A 22,589-nucleotide genomic window follows, 5' to 3' on the forward strand; every position below is an offset into this window, starting at 1 on the left:
ACTCCATTAGTATTTCTTTACTTCTTTTAATGTTCATATTACAACAACATTCGACTGCTGTTCCAACCCATGACTATATTACAATGCCGTCACCAAAGCTACAAGTTATTTCTTATTCCTGAAATGTATTTCTCATTCGAAGGAGCTCTAATTTCCTTTACTGCTTCCTAAAAGTACAAAAGTAAACAATATGCAACCCTGTCTGAGTCACTTACCACCAAATACTGCCCTCAGTCATATCCTTCGACTCAAAGCTGTGGTCTGGGTTCTACGCCACTTTTTAACTTATTCCTGTTAACTTGCATTTAAATCAGCATTGTTAACTTGTCTGATTTTTTTTTAAATTTTTAATTTGGATTGTCAGTATTCTGTGTGGTTTGATGCCTGCCCTGTACCAACCTTTCCTCTCAGTGTAGTGTTTGCACCTGGTGTACTACATTACTTGTTGTACACACGTATATTCCAAACTCCTTCTGCCCATACAGTTCGAACCCTCTACAGATTCCTCATGTACCACGGAAGTTATTTCTTGATACGTCAAAATTTCTCCTATTATCCTGTTCCTTCTTCAACGTTTATGCATCCTAGTTTCGCCGATCCTACGGAGAAGCACATTTCTTATAAGTATTCGTTTCAAAGTCTTCAAATGCTTCGATTCCCTTCTTTTCTGGCAGTGCATGATTCATATTCAGAAATTTATTCCCCAAATTAAGCCGATGTTTGATGTAGACTTCTATTGGCCAAAAATGTCATGTTGTTCTGTGCTAGTCTGCATTTTATGTCCTACTTGCCTCGTCCGTCAAGTGTTATTTTGATTCCGAGTTAACAGAAGTCTTTTATTTCGTATAATTCGTTGTCCCCAATTTCGATAAGTCCATTGCTAATTTCATTTTTCCTGTTTCTTTTTACTTTCGTGTTCTGTTTACCCTCGATCCACAGTATCTGCTCAGTACACCGTTCATGCGGCCATCTATTTCCTCAGTTATTTGCTGGATGTATTCCAATCCCAGCCTCGTAAGCCCTAGTAAGTCTTTCAGGCTCCTTTTAAACTGTTTATTTGTCACAAAATTTTTTATGTTTGCTGGCAAATTATTGAAGATGAGTGTTCCTGAGTAGTGGACCCCTTTTTGAACTAAAGTAAGTGCTTTTAAGTCCTTGCGCAGATCATTTTTGTTCCTGGTATTGTATGTATGAACTGAGCTGTTTGTTGGAAAAAGAGATATATTATTTAGGACAAATTTCATTAAGGAGTAAATATACTGAGAGGCAGTAGTTAGTATACCCAGTTCTTTGAAGAGGTTTCTGCAGGACGTCCGTGAATTTACTCCACAAATAATACGTATTACACGCTTTTGGACTCTGAAAACTTTTGTTTGACTTGAAGAGGTACCCCAAAATATTATATCATATGACATTATGGAATGAAAGTAGGCAAAGTATGCAAGCTATTTCATTTTTATGTCGCCTATGTCTGCTAAAACTCGAATTGCAAATACAGATTTGTTAAGCCGTTTCTGCAGTTCTGTGGTGTGCTCCTCCCAACCAAATTTATTATCAAATTGTAATCCCAGGAATTTAAGACTGTCGACCTCTTCTATCTGCTCTTCTTCATACTTTATGCATATGCTGGGTGGAAACCTCTTACAGGTTCTGAATTGCATATAGTGAGTCTTTTCGAAGTTTAATGTCAGTGAGTTGGCTTTAAACCATTTATCAATATCCATGAAAATATCATTAGCAGATCTTTCTAGAACTACACTCAACATACTATTTATTGCAATACTAGTGTCATCTGCAAACAAAACGAACTCTGTTTCTGGCAGTGTAATTGATGAGAGATCATTAATGTATACAAGAGAAAGCAATAGCCCTAGGATGGATGCTTGTGGGACACCACATGTAATTTCTTCCCATTCTGATGATGACTGATGACGTAATTCACTACCCCCTTGCACTGACACCCTTTGGTTCCTGTTAGTGAGGTATGCCTTGAACCATTTTGCAGCACTGCCCATGACACCATAGAATTCTAATTTACTTAAAAGGATGTTGTGGTACACACAGTCGAATACCTTTGACAAATCACAGAAAATACCTGCTACTTGTAACTTGTTATTTAATGAATTAAGTACATTTTCACTGTAGGTGTAAATAGCCTTCTCGATATCAGAACCTTTCAGAAATCCAAACTGCGTTCTTGATAATATGTTATTTGTGGCCAGATGGTTGAGAAGCTGCCTGTACATTACTTTTTCTAAAAATTTTGAGAATGCTGGCAAAAGTAAAATCGGTCTGTAGTTTGATGGTATCTTTTTATCACCTTTCCAGTCAGGAAATGTCCCAGTTATAATTGACTGGTTACATAAGTAACTAAGAATTGTAATAAAATCACAGGAACATGTCTTAATTAACTTTGTTGATATTTCATTGTAACCACTAGAATGCTTTGATTTTAAAGACTTTAGTATGGAAGTTATTTCTTTTGGTGAAGTGAGTGACATATTCATGTACCTGAAGCTATTTGTAAAGTCTAGTTTCAGATATTCAAGGGCATTATTTACTGATCCTGACAATCCCATTCTATCAGTAACGGATATAAAGTACTTGTTAAATAGATTTGCCACACTATTCCCGTCGATTACTAATGTGTCATCTACCCTAAGTGCTATTTGCTCCTGTTCATTTCTGGTTCTACCAGTGTCCTCTTTCACTATATGTCATATTGTTTTTATTTTGTTCCCTGACATTGCTATCTTCTTCTCGTAGTGCATTTGTTTAGATGTCTCAATTACTTTTTCAATATTTTACAGTAATCCTTGTATTTAGCTAAATCGTAGCATTGGAACTATTGTTGGTCGACAGATACATTTTCCTTTTTGTCTTACAGGAAATTTTTATTCCTTGTGTAATCCATGGTTTTATTATAGACTTCTGTTTAATTTGAGTAACTTTTAGAGGAAAACAGTTTTAAAACATGGTACTGACATTGTTCATGAATGTGTTATATTTTTCATTCATGTGATGAACACTATAAACATCCTTCCAGTTCATATCTTTGAGCAGTTTTCTAAAACACTCAATTTTTGGTTGATTGACTACTCTCCTGTACTCAGATTTAGCAGTCTTGATAATCTGCTTAGAAATTACATCTAAAACAAGGAGCTGCATGTCATGATCTGATAGTCCATTTATTACAGGTTTTATGATATGATTTTGTTCCTTTGATTTGTCTATAAAAATGTTATCAATGGCTGTCCTTGAGGATTTAGTGATCCTAGTTGGAAAGTTTACAGTGTGAGTTAGATTGAAGGACAACATTACTAACTGCAGTAAATGTTTACTGGAAGATTGTATTAGAAAATCAGTATGAAAGTCAGCAGCAATCAAAATTTCTTTGTTTCTTCCTGTTAAATAACCCTAAAGAGCTTCTAGATGATTTATGAATAGATTATAATTTCTTGCAGGTGCTCGGTAAATAGTTACTATTATATAGGATCTGTTATGGAACTCTACTTCTGTTGCACATGCTTCTAGATGTTGCTCTAAACAGAATTTATTAATGTCAATGTTCTTGAATTTATGGCAGTTTTTAATAAATGTGGCAACTCCTCCTCCATCCATCTCTGCAGAAGTAGGAAGCTAGCTTAAATCCTGAAATGTCTAACATATCTATACCAGTGGTCACTTGATGTTCAGAGAGGCTCAAAAAAAATGGTTCAAATGGCTCTGAGCACTATGGGACTTAACATCTGTGGTCATCAGTCCCCTAGAACTTAGAACTACTTAAACCTAACTAACCTAAGGACATCACACACATCCATGCCCGAGGCAGGATTCGAACCTGCGACCGTAGCAGTCGCGCGGTTCCGGACTGAGCGCCTAGAACCGCTAGACAACCGCGGCCGGCTGTTCAGAGAGGCAGATTACGTCAATTTGGTTAGATGAATTCATTTCATCGATACAAATGAGTAGTTCATCAACTTTATTTCTGAGTCCCGGAATGTTCTGGTATAATAAAGATAACTGATACTGCATACTAATGGGATTACAACTGCTTTGGCAAAGATCAACTGGCATTTTCTGATTACTTTCTGTTAAACATTGTTTAAATGGAGGCTGTATGCTAAAATCTGACTCCTGTTCATCTGTTTTCTCAAACTGAGTGTGTCTGCCAATCTCTCTTAAAACTCGTTTTCTTTCCCCCTTCCCTATCCTAAAAAAGGCATCCCTCTGACACCTGTGACCACTGGTATTTTACCACTTTTGATAGTGTCCCCCCTTAAGTTTTCTGCAATCAATCCAGACAGTTTTCCCTTCCCTTTCCTATTGAGGTGAAGGCCATGCCTAGTGTAGTCCCACCGATCGATAGCATCCACAGGAATCAAACTAATATGGGACCCTATATCCGTCCTAAGCAGCCACTACAAGTTCACCCTCCAGACGGAAGAGTTGAAATGAGGCCGATCATGGTGTCTCAACACAGACACAAATCCCACACTCGTATGCTTCGTTGCTGATGCTGTCTTCACCAGGTCACTCTGTATGGAATATTCAGAGTCTCTGTCAATGCTATTTCCCGGACCACCCACTATAACCACGGCATCCTCCTTTGTGAAATTGTTGCATAAAGAACCTAAATCCTCTGTTACCTGACCCAGATCTGCACTAGGCTTGAAAAAGTTTGTGGCCTGGTACTCTGGACCTAGATTTTCCTGCAGTAGTTGGCCAACACCTCTACCATGGGAACTACCTAACAACAGAACTTTCTTTCTCCTTACAAATTTCCCTACCTTTTCCAAGTCCTTGAAAGCTTGTTGTGCCCTTTCTATGGCTTCACCTACATAAGGCTCATCCGATTCTGACTGAGGCAACAGGTCAAACCTATTTTCAAGATTTATGACAAAGCTGTCTGATGCTCTCCTTTGCCTGTTCCCCCTATTACCTGTTGCCACTTCCCACCTCTGTTCACCCTTCTCCCTCTTAAACCTGTCCAGATCCTCCCTTGCCATGTCTAGGTCAGCTTGAAGAGCTGAAATTTTCCCTTCCTGTTCCAGTATTTTCCTATCTCTATTGCAGATCCTACAATACGACAGGTGAGCCTTATTTATGTCCCAATTTCCCACGCCACTATATTCGCCCCAATGAAAGAAACTGCAGCACCCATCACACCATACCCCAGAACTAACGATCTTACGGCATGTCACACGCTTCTCACTCGTGGTAAAAACCGAAATCGTATTAACTGATTTAAGTATTGACTAAAACGTAAACAAAGGGCCCTAGAAACTATTCAGGACAGATATAAATAAATTGAAAGAGTACTGAATAAAAGAACTGGTGATTACATATAAGGTTAAGTCACTGTTTACTTACGATACGCGCGCGTGAAATTAAGCCTAAAATCCGTGCTATAGGCGCGAGAAGGAAAATAAACTTCTTACCCCGTTTAATCTTCTTTAACACTTCCATAACACTCCCACTAATGTAACACCACTTATATTTATACCAACTGGAAACGTTTACCTATAAGTTTAATTCACTGCTTACTTACGATTCGCGCGCGTGAAATTAGCCCTAGGATTCGTGGTACAGGCGCAAGAAGAAAAATACGCTTCTTACCCCGTTTGATCTTATTTTATACTTCACTAACACTTCCACTAATTTAACCGTACTTATATTATGTTTATAACGCCTGTAAACGTTTAAAAATAGCTGAATAACAACGCTTTTTATAATTATTTAGTGCAGCAAATACTGGAAGTGCCCGCGTCGGCGCAGTGTTGCCAACTGTGTGTAGAGTAAACATTGGCAGAATATTTAGAAAGTGCAACAGGTCTACTAAAGAGACTGGTTATACCACGCTTGTCCGCTCTATTCTGGAATATTACTTTGCGGTGTGGGATTCTCATCAGGTGGGACTGACCGATGACATCGAAAAAGTAGAAAGAAGGGCAGCTCGGTTTGTATTATCATGAAATAGGAGAGATAGTGTCACAGATATGATACGAGAATTGAAGTGGCAATCATTAAAACAAAGGCGTTTTTCGTTGCGACGGGACCTTCTCATGAAATTTGTATCACCATTTTTCTCCTCCAATTGCGAAAACATTCGGTTGGAACCCACCTACATAGGAAGAAATGATCATCACCATAAAACAAGAGAAATCAGGGCTCGCACAAAAAAATTAAGCTTGCCGTTCGAGAGTGGAACGGTAGAGAGCTTGAAGGTAGTTCAATGAACCCTCTGCCAGGCACTTTATTGTGAATAGCAGAGTAATCACGTAGATGTAGATGTAGAATGCGCAATATGAAAGACGCATGGATGACACGCAAAGAAATCGCCGCAGCGAGAAAGAGTTATTTACTGTTAAGATGTTCCACTATCATTGATATTAAATTGAGGAGCAAGTGCTCGAATTGTACGCCTCGAGTATGACGATGAATGGAAGTAAATAGAGGACAATGCGAAATTCTAGATACGTTATAAGACATGGCGTTATGGAAGCATATTAAAAATGGAGTGGACAAATAAAGGTGAAATGAAGAGGTAAAAGAACTAATAGGCGAGAATATAGACGATAAAACATTCAGATCTGTTACAGTGGAAGCTGAAGGAGCAGAAGAGGGAAATGGGTGTATGATTATATTAAGGTTATTGAGTGCAGTACGAATGGTAAATGGAACGATTAGCAGAAGATAGGAAAAGATGGATGACAGCATTCAAAAATTCAAAGGTACGTGATTATAAACAAAATTCATCATGAAGGAAACAGATAATGAAATGCCGAACTTGGCTTTGTCCGCGTTTTTTAACTTGTTATCCTGATATGTAACATTCACATCTAAATTTACGTAGTTGAATCACAGTTTTTAATTATGTAGATATTCTCTGATAATACATTTTAATTTTAATATCACTTGTGATTACTGAAACTCTAGATCTATCGTGTAACGCATCCTGGGATTGGAAGTTTATGTATATTTTGTCCACGTTCTTAGCAACCTCAGTGTACAAAGGGTAGGGCGACAGCGTCCTTTATCTTGTGAAACTCTGCTATATGCTAGTCACTGTGGTGAGGGCTTGACATGCAATTTCGCGTTAACTTCGGGCACTGATGTTATTACTCCGTATATGAGACCCCGGGATATATAAGCGGTCTCTGGACCGCTAGTGCGAAGATTTAGAGGGTAGTGACTACACGGAAACACAGAGGAACGGCCAAAAAATCGTAGATAGTATACATAAAGGACTCGGTACTCTACACACCCTCACATAAGGCACGGAGAAACTACTGGGTGCCCTACGAATTCAGTGCAGATTCACAGCTTGTTACACTGACGTGGAATTATCACTGGTACCTTTCTGGTAACGTAAATGGAAGTCTCATCTTTAGTTTGAAGCTCACACTTGTGTCCTTGTTTAAATATAAATACATTTCTGATACTCTCTTCCTTGAACAAACAATTTTTTGTGCTTGTCTACTCAGATATGTTTCGCTTAAGTTACAGAATCATCAACATTTTTTAAAAAATTTATTTCTACAAAGTAACAGGAAAAGTGTACACAGAACCCGTGGTCTCCGAAGACGCACAAGAAAGGCAGTGCAGCGATCTCCAGTGTATTCGGATGTTTGTGCTGCTGATATCAATTTGTTATGATCTGCCAGCTTCCCCTACAATGAGTACTGATACCGCAAAGGACTTTGCACTGTCTGCTGCACCGACCATGTTTTCTCTTGTTGCTCAAAACGACTGCATCTGGACCAGGTCCGGCACACTGGCCTACGTATAAACTGTCCTAGTGCATTGTATTCAATAAACGAGAAGTGTACTACGTCTCTGCAGCTTTGTTTTCAGATTCTTTGGCAACAGATATAAGCCTGACAGCTTACACCTTAATCAGTAGCACAAAGTACAGACTTAGACAGTTATACGTCATTTTATAGCTTGTGAAACTCAAATAATGGAACACATTTGAGACTACTTCATATTTCATTTGTTGACTGATCTGTGAAATGCCTTATGATCCAAATGTATTTATAATGTTGAGTGGAATTTAATCTGAGTACGACTCATGAACCTTCTTTATTCGTTTTCTCTGTCATAAAACACAGAACTGAGAAAAGAAAATGTTATCATATGATTCAACATGCACTCGATACACACAAGATACGCTAACAGACGAACCGGAACGCGTGTCTCCTGACTTGAGGAAAACTGTTGCCGAACTCGCGAACTACTCTCCAAATTGCAAAATTTAAAGTTTCACATTTCACAACATGTAACATATAGCAGTCTTTTAGTAGATTGTGATATCAAATGAAACGACTGCATAAACCCAGACCTGATTACGGAAATGACATACTATTTGTCGTTAGAAGGCAGGAGGGTCGTTGGATACTGTCTATGAAATGGAACACTTACGAAATACATGTACAATATTCCCTGAAAACACATAACATCCAATCCAAATCGGACTACCAGAGATCACGGAGCATGTAATAAGACGAGCAACAGGTTGGCTTCGTGCTTAAAATTACGTGCCCGGTGGCATAGAAATGTCAAAGAATTTGAACTGGCAGTGGCTGAAACAAGCATGTAAAACGGCTTGCAGTAATCTATTTAGACAACAACAACAATGGTTCAGGATATAGTGGAGCGATATTCGTCACGCTTCTAGTTACTTCTCATGAATTACAGGGAAACAGAAAAACCGAAGTGGAAAACGTCATGCAAAGAAGTGCTTCTTCATAGCGAAATTAGAAGAATGTTATAAATCCTTGACATTATCGAGTTAGGGGGCGATCTAGATTAATGCAGAAACAAACGTACAGCTTCAAAGAGCCAAGATCGCTATTGTACAGCATTTACTGTGACGATCGGTTTCAATAAACTACGTTGCCATCATAACAGGTGTAAAGTGTACACAAATATATTCAAGCACACTGGGATCAGATGTAAAGAGGCATAACATAATTATACATAAACATGGATTATACCATGGAATATAACAAAAAATGGCTCTGAGCACTATGTGACTAAACTTCTGAGGTCATCAGTCGCCTAGAACTTAGAACTAATTAAACCTAACTAAACTAAGGACATCACACACATCCATGCCCGAGGCAGGATTCGAACCTGCGACCGTAGCGATCGCTCGGTTCCAGACTGGAGCGCCAAGAACCGCACGGCCACCCCGGCCGGCTGGAATATAACATACCTTCTGCAGTACATTTCACTGAATGTTGATCAAATGAACATTATACAGTATCCTATCGTAGAACGATACTTCATGAACATGAGACCAATAGCACATTAGCAAATTAAGCATAACGATTACATAAAACAACGCGTATATTCCACTGATTATACAAGCTCATGTTCGAAGAGTAGCAGAAAGAACACTGAGATTACCCAAATGCATATACGTTCAACCAGCCGCCAAGTGGCACTGTCGTAGTAGTTACAAACAAAAATACGTCGTGTCATGTGAAGTATAAAGGCAGGAAGTTACGGAGATGCTGGGAACTCAAATGGGAACCCCTGGACGGAAGGCAGTGTTCAATTCGAGAAACACTGTCGAGAAAATTTAGAGAACCGGGATTTGAAGCTAACTGCGAACTATTCTAAAGCCACCAAATACAATGCGAGTAGGGACCACGAAGATAAGATACTAGAGGTTAGGGCTCATATAGACATATAGACAGTAGTTTTTACATCGCTCTGTTTGCGAGTGGCCGGCCGTTGTGACTGAGCGGTTCTAAGCACTTCAGTCCGGAACCGCGCTGCTGCTACTGTCGCAGGTTCGAATCCTGCCTCGGGTATGGATGTGTGTGATGTCCTTAGGTTAGTTAGGTTAAGTAGTTCTAGGATCTAGGGGACTGATGACCTCAGATAAGTCTCATAGTGCTCAGAGCCGTTTGTACCATTTATTTGCGAGTGTAACAGGAGAGGAAACGACAAACAGTGGTACGGGGTACCCTCCGCCGTGCACCCTACGGTGGCTAACGGAGCATCTATGTAGGTGTAGAAACCAAGAGGAAAAACAATGTCTGTCCAGTGTGGGCTTTCCACAATTACAATGTATGACCGAATGGGGATCAATATTGAAGAACAAGGAGACCTCAACTTTCGTGAAATTATGGAAGCACATCATCTCGACAAGAAAAATTTTCATAAAACAAAATACAAAAGCTCATCAAAAATAGTAAATAAATTTTTATCATTGGATTCTAATTGGTCATTCAATAAACTGCTCGGAGATCTTTTCTTGTAACTATAAGTTTGTAAATTTTCTAATATATCGAATCTTTTTCCTTTGGGAAAATTATGTCAACTGTTCTGTTACGATAAGTATTAATAACGCTATACTTCCCGTCTCTGAGGTGGTTTCCGAAAGTGATTTTATTATGAGTACTAATGCGTTCCTAAAATCTCGTAAAAAATGACTACCCGTCTGTTCCAGCTCCAGAAGAGCCATTGTGCAATGTTGCTGCTTCAGACTCTATAGTTTGATGAAGTGGCGGCTCTACAGGTAGCCTTCAAAATGGCAACTGTAACGGAGGTATCTCCCAAGCAGAGACCTGTCATTGGTTTTCGCAACAACGTCGAGCAAACCAGTTCGATGTGTCGTGTGCCGTCTGGCCTCACACAGATGCGACTTCTGCAATGTTGGAACGTGCACCCACTCCCATTCGACTTGATCGACGTATCAAAATCCAACACTTCGCTGCTCAACTGGACGTCTCCGTTGGTAGTGCTGATACACTCGTCCACCAGGTGGCTCCGAAATCGACCAGAGCGGTACCTTGCGGGCGTACAGGCCTTCCCAGTAATCAGGCGTAGGTACGTCCCACAGAAAGAAAATTAAAATCACTCCACTCCATGAATACCGCAGTGTCACTGCTGCAGCAACCGTAATAGATCTTTAGAACAGAAAAAAATAGTCTTGGTTGCACAATTAGGTTTATTTAATCTTTACACGTGAGGTGTTTCGCCTGTTCTAGGCATCGTCTGACAATCTGGGGAAACTACACATTGATATACACTCCTGGAAATAGAAAAAAGAACACATTGACACCGGTGTGTCAGACCCACCATACTTGCTCCGGACACTGCGAGAGGGCTGTACAAGCAATGATCACACGCACGGCACAGCGGACACACCAGGAACCGCGGTGTTGGCCGTCGAATGGCGCTAGCTGCGCAGCATTTGTGCACCGCCGCCGTCAGTGTCAGCCAGTTTGCCGTGGCATACGGAGCTCCATCGCAGTCTTTAACACTGGTAGCATGCCGCGACAGCGTGGACGTGAACCGTATGTGCAGTTGACGGACTTTGAGCGAGGGCGTATAGTGGGCATGCGGGAGGCCGGGTGGACGTACCGCCGAATTGCTCAACACGTGGGGCGTGAGGTCTCCACAGTACATCGATGTTGTCGCCAGTGGTCGGCGGAAGGTGCACGTGCCCGTCGACCTGGGACCGGACCGCAGCGACGCACGAATGCACGCCAAGACCGTAGGATCCTACGCAGTGCCGTAGGGGACCGCACCGCCACTTCCCAGCAAATTAGGGACACTGTTGCTCCTGGGGTATCGGCGAGGACCATTCGCAACCGTCTCCATGAAGCTGGGCTACGATCCCGCACACCGTTATGCCGTCTTCCGCTCACGCCCCAACATCGTGCAGCCCGCCTCCAGTGGTGTCGCGACAGGCGTGAATGGAGGGACGAATGGAGACGTGTCGTCTTCAGCGATGAGAGTCGCTTCTGCCTTGGTGCCAATGATGGTCGTATGCGTGTTTGGCGCCGTGCAGGTGAGCGCCACAATCAGGACTGCATACGACCGAGGCACACAGGGCCAACACCCGGCATCATGGTGTGGGGAGCGATCTCCTACACTGGCCGTACACCACTGGTGATCGTCGAGGAGACACTGAATAGTGCACGGTACATCCAAACCGTCATCGAACCCATCGTTCTACCATTCCTAGACCGGCAAGGGAACTTGCTGTTCTAACAGGACAATGCACGTCCGCATGTATCCCGTGCCACCCAACGTGCTCTAGAAGGTGTAAGTCAACTACCCTGGCCAGCAAGATCTCCGGATCTGTCCCCCATTGAGCATGTTTGGGACTGGATGAAGCGTCGTCTCACGCGGTCTGCACGTCCAGCACGAACGCTGGTCCAACTGAGGCGCCAGGTGGAAATGGCATGGCAAGCCGTTCCACAGGACTACATCCAGCATCTCTACGATCGTCTCCATGGGAGAATAGCAGCCTGCATTGCTGCGAAAGGTGGATATACACTGTACTAGTGCCGACATTGTGCATGCTCTGTTGCCTGTGTCTATGTGCCTGTGGTTCTGTCAGAGTGATCATGTGATGTATCTGACCCCAGGAATGTGTCAATAAAGTTTCCCCTTCCTGGGACAATGAATTCACGGTGTTCTTATTTCAATTTCCAGGAGTGTAAGTGTATACTGTTATTAAGGGTAGTAACAAGTGAATAAATTAAAAATAACAAGACATACATCCATTGGACCATGGAGCACAGGGCCAAATTTGTGTTTCAGGGGTTGGTGGGGGGTATAAATTTCAATTAAAAATATTGTACCATAGCTGAGCTTACCGATAAAAGATCTTGCTGATCGTAACAGAGGCGTCGAACGTGATTAAGCGTCCCATAGAACTGGCAGACAACGGCTAGGAGGCACTATCAATGCTTAATTAAATGGTTGAAATGGCTCTGAGCACTATGGGACTTAACATCTGAGGTCATCAGTCTCCTAGAACTTAGAACTACTTAAACCTAACTAACCTAAGGACATCACACACATCCATGCCCGAGGAAGTATTCGAACCTGCGACCGTAGCGGTCGCGCGGTTCCAGGCTGAAGCGCCTAGAACCGTTCGGCCACCAGCGGCCGGCGCTTAATTAAATCACTGATAAATTCTTTCTAATTGTAAACCGAGGTGTTAAACGCTATTGAGGGCCCAAAGAACTGGGAGGTAACAGCCAGATAGCCACTGGCAATACTTCATTACATCACCTACAAGCAACACGATAAAAAAAGTAACGACAGCAGGAAAAAGAAAGCTAGTAAAGCGTGCCAGGGTTATCTAACTTGGGTTTACAGGCATATTCAGTGAGCAGAAAAAACTCAGGAGTGCAAAATACAACCATATAATGGTTAAGATAATACACCTTTGCCAGATGACTGGTCACTAATAAGAATAAAGAAACAGCTAAAATTTTTTAGTAAAAATATGAAAGAGTGAAGCCAGAAGCAACGCTAAACTAGAAAATTAGCTGTAGCGATGATGACTTACCCGTGAAGAAACCACTGGGGGGCCGAACCGCATAATAACCCTGGGTTCGGAGGGGTGAGTGGACTGCTGTATCCTGTTGTGGGGTTGTGTACCACTGAGGGCTGTTCCGAGAACGAAACCTCTCCGCCGTTTCTAGGTCTCCAGATCATTACATACATAGATATTTGGATAACGTATTTGTGGAGATGAAGCAGCGATTAGTATGATTAATCAATTATTCAAAAACAGTCTTAGTCGCATTTATTATTATTATACCGCCAACCAGTTTCAACCCGACGTAGGGGTAATCTTCTGGGGGTTTAGCCCATTGGTCGACTGCTGGTGGTATCACTCCAGTCTACATAACGGCAAGAAACCATGATTATGCGATTAAGACTGTTTTTGAATAATTCATTACATACATACATACGATTGTGTGAAATTAATATTTTCAGGAGCCTAATGATCTCGTTGACCTTCCCCTATGAAGAAGAAAATTTTTGCAATCAAGAATTTACGTGTAATTCCAATGGTTTAGGCCAGGTTTCTGATATATAGTCAGAGTAGATAACAATTTTTGGACAGAAAAGTGCACATAAATAAATGTTTCCTATTACGCACCGAATAATCCATCTCAAAGGTGGCATGGCCTTTTAAAAGCCGTTAGCTAGTTAAGTTTTAGGGCTTCACCTAGTGAGCATTTTCTCAAAAAAATGGTTCAAATGGCTCTGAGTACTATGCGACTTAACTTCTGAGGTCACCAGTCGCCTAGAACTTAGAACTAATTAAACCTAACTAACCTAAGGACATCACACACATCCATGCCCGAGGCAGGATTCGAACCTGGGACCGTAGCGGTCGCTCGGTTCCAGACTGTAGCGCCTAGAACCGCACGGCCACTACGGCCGGCGCATTTTCTCACTATGGTTCCAGGCAACCTTGGCACTTACTTGTCACTCTAGTTTTCGGCATGACAGCGCTTTCTCATACTAATGTAAACAGACAATATTTGTGTTCATGGGGCGGTTTCTTCATGATGCATGAATACTTCACCTCCTTATTACTATCCATCGTTAGCGCCTCGCGTTTTCCATTTTAAATCTTACAGGTATTTTCACAGCTACAAAAAATTCGCGTTCACAGATATTCAGGACTATCTGTACGACATTATAAATCTGTATGGGGCTAGGAGAGATTATTTTATACTCCGATTTCAAACGTGGTATTCTAAAAACTCCTTTTCATTTTAATAATTATTGTTGTTGTTACTGTTTCCAGAGTTTTATCACCAATAGCAATAACTGAACAATAATGGGTCTCTTCTCCTGTTCATACCCGTTACATTAAATTGATTTACGTTTAAGGTAACGGTCTGTCTCAATTTAAATCTCCTTGAGATATATACAAACCTCTTTAGTCACCCGAAACCGTTCAGAAGCTAAATTTATACTTTGATCTTTATTTTCTGAAAGCATACTGAAGGATTGTCTTCACCAAGAAGTTGCCCTGTACGATACGTCCATCTACTCCTCCTAGTGCACAGCAATTCGTCTCTGACGATGTGTTTAGCTTAACGAGACTTGATAGTACTCATTCATAACTTTGGATGCTTTGGACCTGTTTCGAAGTACGGAACTAAAAATTTGCGTTTCCTTCCTCGGCATTTGCCGCTTAAAAGCGAATCAAATAACGAGGGCATACGCATCGCCGCGTCCGGTTGGTAGTAAATAAAATACATGACGTGGTAGCATTTGCTAATGGAACACTCGGAAATAAACAGCGCTCGCTTGGCCACAACAGCCATTACGGGCTGAATATGTGGAACGCAATTCAAATTCTCCCTTTAACAAGAACCGTAATTAACTTCGGTTTGTGTGAAATGGCCGCAATCAATTGTTCAATGGCGGAGTACACATTACGGGCACATGGCCAATCAGTGCAGAGCAGCACGGGATAAAACAGAGATTCGTAGGCGTGACTGGTTGCCATGGAGAACGATCTAGGGAACGTTGATGTCACTTAGGGTGGTGATAAGTAGTCTCCAACCGCTAAAGGGAGTTCGTCACATACATGAGAGCGTACACGTAGGCTCTGTGATAGCCCTAAATGCGTCTATTCGCAAGAAATTCGGGACTGTTTTGCACTGGATAGGTGATTCATTAGTAGTATTTGATGATTCCCACGATATTTAGCTAGCAAGGTTTTCCCCAGAAAAATTCATATTTATTCTAATTAAATCGTTAAAGTTCTTTATTACTCAGTATCTGTTTCTCCTTCTTTGTGCTGGTCAATGGTACACGCAATGTTCTTCGATCTTTTTTAATAAGGTAGAGTTTGTAATAGAACGCAGTTCATCCAAATATATTTTTTTGTATTTTTTTGCTACTGCATGTTTAATCACTAATTTTTAAAATGTTTCTGCGTCCATATATTTTCAATAATTTTGCACGTATTAACAGTAATATTTTGTTACTTGTACGTAAAATCTTTATATTCACTCTAATACTGGTGTTAGTAACTTTACCTACAATATGCCCCGGTGTTAGTCAAGGTACCTAGAGAAAGTTACTGTGCATACACTTTCATGAAGGATCACCTTTCTACCGTGTTTGGAATACGTAAAAGTAAAATGAGAGCCTCTGCTTCGCTCCCCCAATCTGAATTTCGGCTACTAGGTGACGTTTGCTGAGTAAACGCGGAATATGCGCTTGATTTGGAAGAAATGACATCACGTCTGTAACGCTCCGTTCAAATGGCTCTAAGCACTATGGGACTTAACATCTGAGGTCATCAGTCCCATAGACTTAGAACTACTTAAACGTGACTAACCTAAGGACATCACACACATCCATGCCCGAGGCAGGATTCGAACCTGCGACCGTAGCAGCAGCGCGGTTCCGGACTGAAGCGCCTAGAACCGCTAGGTCACAAAGGCCGGGCTAAACCAAAGCCTTCTAGATACAAGGCCTACCCACAGCGGCCATATTGGCACGTGACGTCACAAACTGTTGGCCATCTTATCTTCAGTCGGCAGTCCTGTTGACGTGTATATCGTGTTGAAAGTGTTTGTCACGTGAAACTGATATAGATTTCATACAGTATTCGCCTACAGTTCTTCGAATATGGGATACAAGTGTTAGGTTCCCTTCCGCCAGGGAAATTATAAATACCAAAAAGGCATGAAAGTGCACATGCTTCGAATTCCGAGATGTGTGAAGTTGAGAAATCGCTAGATTGCAGCTATTCCCAGACAGGAATTTGTGTCTTCGCATTATTCAAGGGTAAGTGAATGACAAAAAATTTATAGCGTGTTATTTGTTCCCATTGCACCACATTTGTCAATTGTTTTTAATAGCAGTTACGTATCATGTACCAATATAATTTGTTTCTTAATTCTGGACCATTGCTGCGAGGTCAATACGAAGCTGGCTGTGAAATATCTCTCATATTTGTGACTATTGTCACACAGAATAGTTATATTAATTAGTATGGATCGAAAATGTTTAGTAATCCTTGTCATTCCTGCCGGATTATTGAGTTTCCAGTACTTTTATTTGGAAGAGCTACAGAATGATTTTGTTCAGTTTTACATATACAACTATTCGGAAATAATTTCAAATTGAGTAAACCAACTTAGAAAATTGTTTTAATTAATTCAGTGTTCGACAGAGTAAGCAGTATATAAAGCAGAGTTTCGAGGCAAGTGCATTGTGATTAAATTAACAGCACTCTGTCACACGAATTTCAGTCAAGGATATAGGAGAAACAATCTTTTCATGTTTAAGGTTCTAAAGTTCTGGAGAAACAGGGAATTAAAATATTTTTTCGGGTTTTTTGATTTATTAAACATTATTTCAGGAGGTGCTCCATTTCGTCGAATGATCTGAGTTTCGTGTGAGGTCAGCAAATTTTGAAGTGGAGAGGAAAATTTACGAAAATAGCCGGGGAAGCAAATTCTTAAATTCTGTAGGAGCTCCAGCTGCTTTATTTAAAACCGAAATCGTTTTTGCATACTGCCGATTTTTTACTGCAAGAAAACGTAGCTCCTGAGGTAAAAGACTGGATTTAAAATTACAGTTTGTATTCAAGCGTAGAAACGCGTATTTAAGGGAAATCGTCAAAATAATTTTACATCTTGAAATAACATAGGGCAGTTTTTTCAGTTACTTTACGCAATTATATAAATTTCCATACTTTCATTACAAGGCCACGTAGAAGGGGAAATCACGAGAATCCCTATGCTATCTCAGCTCTAAAGCTCGTAAAGTTCGTATAGCTGCAGATGGCTTAACAGGAGCGTTCCGATACAGACCTGGCCATCAGTATGTGACATCACAAGTGTGCGCGCAGGCCTGTAGTCCAGGTGGTGTTGGCTAAACGCTCCGTAAAACAACGACGAGCCACGGGAAATTAAGAAACGATCTTTGTTCAGGTAGAATGTCTGGAGTCCATGCAACAGATCTATCTGCGTTTGGACCAGATCGAGAACGTCCACGATCGTTAGGTCTTTGTAAAAAATCGTGAACAAAATATTACAGACATTTTAAATACAATTTTTTTAATGTAAGAAACTTTTAGTGTCTAGATCGTACTTTTCAGTGTACAGTTAATCACAATGACTAGTTTCGGTAATTTTCTGCAACTACCTTCAGATCTGTAAACAAATAGAGGAAAGGTCGCCTAAGAAATTTATGTAAAATAACGTAGGATATACAACAGTGTATAATAGCTGAACAAATTATGTAAGGAGATCCAGCTTAAACAGTAGAAGTGAACATGTAACAGAGTCATTATTTTATAAGCCGTGCTGGATCACTCCTTTGTAAGCCAGAGTATGGTACTGCTCTCTCATTTTATGACCGTTGATCACAACTAATAAAATCACTACCTAGTGTTTGGTTTGTATGATTATAGCTATGGAACAGATGACAATTCTTGTTACCGTTGCATTTACTGTTCTCTCTATAATACCCGCTGTGTAAGTCATGAGCGTGCGATGCACCTTTTACAAATGCCGCTGAGCATTTCCCTTACCGTCGTCTTGCGTGAGTACGGTACGTTATTCATATTTTCAGCACCACGCTGTTCTTTGATGTATGTAATTATTTGAAAGTTACGTAGGATTTGTATTTTACATATGGCATGTTGCCATTTAAGTATACAACACAATTTCCCTGTCTTATAATTTTAGCTTCATTCCCTTGTTATTTTATAAATTTTAAAATTTACTTGGTTTTAGGTATAAGATTTTTGGTCTTCTTTCGGCAGGCTTACAACCTGACTCGCTCACGATTAAGTTTTTAACGACATACTGTCATAATTTTGTTGGCTCATAATACGAATGCATGTCAATGCATGAGTAAAGCTAATGACGATGTTTTTCATTGCATGTTCACCGCTATTTTGCGATCTGAACGGTATGTCATCTTCAAAGCAGTAACATGTTACTTATACAACACAGTTAGGTGGATTTATTGCATGTTCACTTTTATTGTTGGAGCCAGTCCTCAGCTTATAATTTGTTCAGCTGTTACACATTGTTTTATTGTAAAAAAATTTCCGAGGCTACTTTTCGTCCATTTGTTTACAAATCTGATGATGGTTGTGGAAAACAACCGAAACTCGTCATCGGTCGTTAATTGTATACTGAAAATTGTGGTCTAGGTATTAAAAGTTACATTAATTTTTTTAATAAATTGCATTAAGACAGCTGTCTCTTTCCTCACAATGTCAGACATCAGTAATTACATATTTTTTGTGATTTATTTCACCCGGGAAGAACAGCACCTTTAGTATCTGTCTTACACCTAGATAGAAATCGTTAGTGAGTGATCATTACAATTTCTATATTGTATGAGCTATAAATAATGATGATGATGATGATGATGAAGATGATAATAAGAACAGTTTCAAGTTTGGTGATTAAATAATACTGCCACATAACGAATGCATTCCCATCAATAGAACATTTCACGCTCACTCGTGATTTACCAGACTTAGTGGGTGACATCTGAAAGCACTTGACAGTGATGGAGCCGAAACACTAGCTCGTGGCTGAGTGTGAGCTGGAGAGGTTGGGTATTCTTCCAGCGTGATGGTAGCTGGTGGTTCGGATGACCAGAAAGTAGGCCGTCTGGAGCTTTCCCCATCGCTGCCGGCTCGTATGGTGTCGCACGCAGCGGCGGCTCCCGAAGTGTCCGGCGATCTCCAGGCAGCTTTCTTCTTCCGAAGCTTCAATTACTCTCTCCATTTTACTGTGTATGGTCTCCCTCTGCCATTAAAGCTGTTGATCACCAATCGGTTACGGTTTTATGTCGGAATTAATCCTTCCCCTAGCTGATTTTGATTCGCCCCAGGCGTTTCGTTACGCTGGTACCATCCATAATTGGGAGTCTGTACCCTCTCTGTCTTACATAAGCCTCAGGCACAAAACTCAGCGTACTTGGGGCACTAGAAATACGCAGACAAAAGATTTTCCAAAAAATTGAAATACGACAAATGAACAGGCAGATAGCGAATACAACAGATCACTTTTTGTGTTAAGTAATGACTGTCTATCAATACAACATCCTCGAAGAACTAATGGATACAATTCCATTCTCCCTGCCCCAAACATAAGCACGGCCTATTACCTCCATCTTATCCCACCTAACCTGATCTCTCTCTCTCTCTCTTTCTCTTTCTCTCTCTCTCTTCCTCCCTTTCTCCCATTAACCCCCATACTCTCATATCGTACCCACTCTCATTTTGCAGTGTGGATAACTAAAGTAATATAATGTTATTACTATAATCCAAACTCTGCAAGTATAAATGACACTCTTACTTTATAATAATTTGAGTAGTCCTGTGTGCTAATAAGCGTAGTAAATCTCGCGACGACGAATGTGTAAGAAGTAAAACAAGTACTATTAACTGTCACTCTTTTTACATTTTGTTCGTCAAACTATGTGAAGGAAATAATATGAAATTAGATCATTGTATCTTGAGTTAAATACACAACATAGTTCGAAACGTAAGTGAAAATATGAAATTTTGTCATCAATGCAGAAGACGAATATTATGATGTCAAATCAGATGATATGTTACAGTACTGTATTTCTCTCATTAATCTCGCCAGCCAGCAGGGTGGAAGAGCAGACAAAGGTTCAGGGCAACCACTTGCCGTGGACCGGAAAACTGCGATAAAAGGCGTAAGAGTCAGCAATGATCACGACACGAAGATGCAGAAGGCTGAGGAAACGTCCGCATTAAAGACTCATAACGCGAACGCACAGGATATCTGGTCTGTAACTGAAAAAGTGTCATGATGACCTCTCCATTGGCAAAAACATCCTGATTACTTCCCCAATCGGCTCTCCAGGAGGATACTGCGAACGAGAAGGTAAACTTGTGAAAAAGATTCAGGAACAAACGAAAGGGTAGCATACTGCCATTCGGTGCACAGAATGTCAAAAGTTTGAACCTTGTATACGGAAGATATTAAGTTTGAAAATGGAAATACAAAGGTTCATTGTAGATATAATGGGGTTCAGTAAACGGAAATGGAGAGGATAAGGATTTCTGGCCAGACGAATAAGAGTAACATTAGCAGAAAATGGTATTACAAGCGTAGGATTCATTATGAGCAGGAAAGTATGGTAGAGAGTGAGTTATTGTGAACAGATCAACGAAAGAGTAGTTCTCATTAGGATCGACAGCAAACCAATTCTAGCAACAATAGTTCAGATATACACGCTGATGTCACAACCAGAAGATGAGAGATAGGGAAAGTGTATGGAAGCATTGAACGGGCAACTCAGTATATGAGAGGAGAAGATAGTCTAATAATTATGGGGATGGGAACGCCGTGATAAAGGAAGGAGTTCCAGACGACATTAACCATGCGTGTCCATGAGATGATGTAATCACAGTTCACAGCTGAGTAATAATAAAGAGTAGGCTGATGCTTAAGGCACTCTTGAGGAAGAATAAATGTGGAAAGAAGTGGGATACTGAAACAATGATGAATGATGAGATACGTTTTAAACTTCCTGAGACTGTGGGATCATGAACATCACACCAGGTAGTTCAGGTGAAGTGGAATGAACATCTCTAAAAATGGAATTGACAGAAGCTGGGTAGATAAACATAGGTCTAAGGAAGGTAACAAGAAATACCTCGACTAATTGATGAAAGGAGGAAGTGCAAACATGTTCAAGGAAATAAAGGAATACCGAAATATAAGTCACTTAGGTATGAAATAATTAGGAACTGCAGGGCGGCCAAGACAAAATGCCTGCAAGAAAAATGAAAAGACATCGAATAAGAAATGGTCATTGAAAGGACTGTGTCACCATACAGAAAAGTTCAAAACAACCTTCGGTGAAACTAAAAGCAAGGGCAGTAACATTAAGAGTGCAATGGAAATTCTATTGTTAAATGCAGAGGAGAGAGCGGGAGGACGGAAAGAGTATATTGAAGGCCTGTATGAGGGGGAAAACTTGTGTGATTATGTGTCTGAGGATGAAATGAGAATCGGTATAGAAGACAGAGTGGATCCAGTGTTAGAGTTTGAACTTTAGAAGACCTGCAGTCAAATAAAGCAAAAGGAATTGATAATATTCCATCGGAATTTCTAAAATCATTGAGGGAAGTGGTAACCAAACGACGATTCAAACTTGTGTGTAGAATCTTTGAGGCTGCAGACTTTCGGTAAAATATCATTATCATAATCTCGAAGGTAGCAACGGTAGTTAAGTGCGAGAACTATGCACAATCAGCTAAACGATTCATGTATCTGCTGACAAGAATAATATACATATGAAAGGAAAAGAAAATTGAAGATCCGTTAGGTAACGAACAGTTTGGCTTTTGGAGTGGTAGGGGCAGCAGAGAAGCGGTTGTGATGTTGCAGTTAATAGTGAAAGATTAGACTTATGTTTAGGTTAGATTAATAATTGTTCCATAGATCTTGAATAAGACACCTCGTAATGATCCAGGACATGTCAGTTTAACAAAAGATTTGTTACAAGCCATAATTCAAGTTGGTTTTAGTTGGAAGATTACTAAATTTTATCTAAAAATTCATTTATTGAGAAGAAGGAGTTGTAATTCAGAAATTATTTTATGTTGGTTGGTTATCTTTCAGATTTTTGATGCTATTTGATAACTGACAAGAAATCTTTGTGCCAGTGGAATTCACACCTCCCTGTGCCAAAGTTAGATTTAACTGAAAGTAGTGAAGATCAGCCTTTCTCATAGTTTTCACTATACATATTGCTATTGCTTTTGAACTGGAATGGTT

Source organism: Schistocerca americana, chromosome 4 (assembly GCF_021461395.2).
Source record: "Schistocerca americana isolate TAMUIC-IGC-003095 chromosome 4, iqSchAmer2.1, whole genome shotgun sequence".
NCBI classification, from domain to species: domain Eukaryota; kingdom Metazoa; phylum Arthropoda; class Insecta; order Orthoptera; family Acrididae; genus Schistocerca; species Schistocerca americana.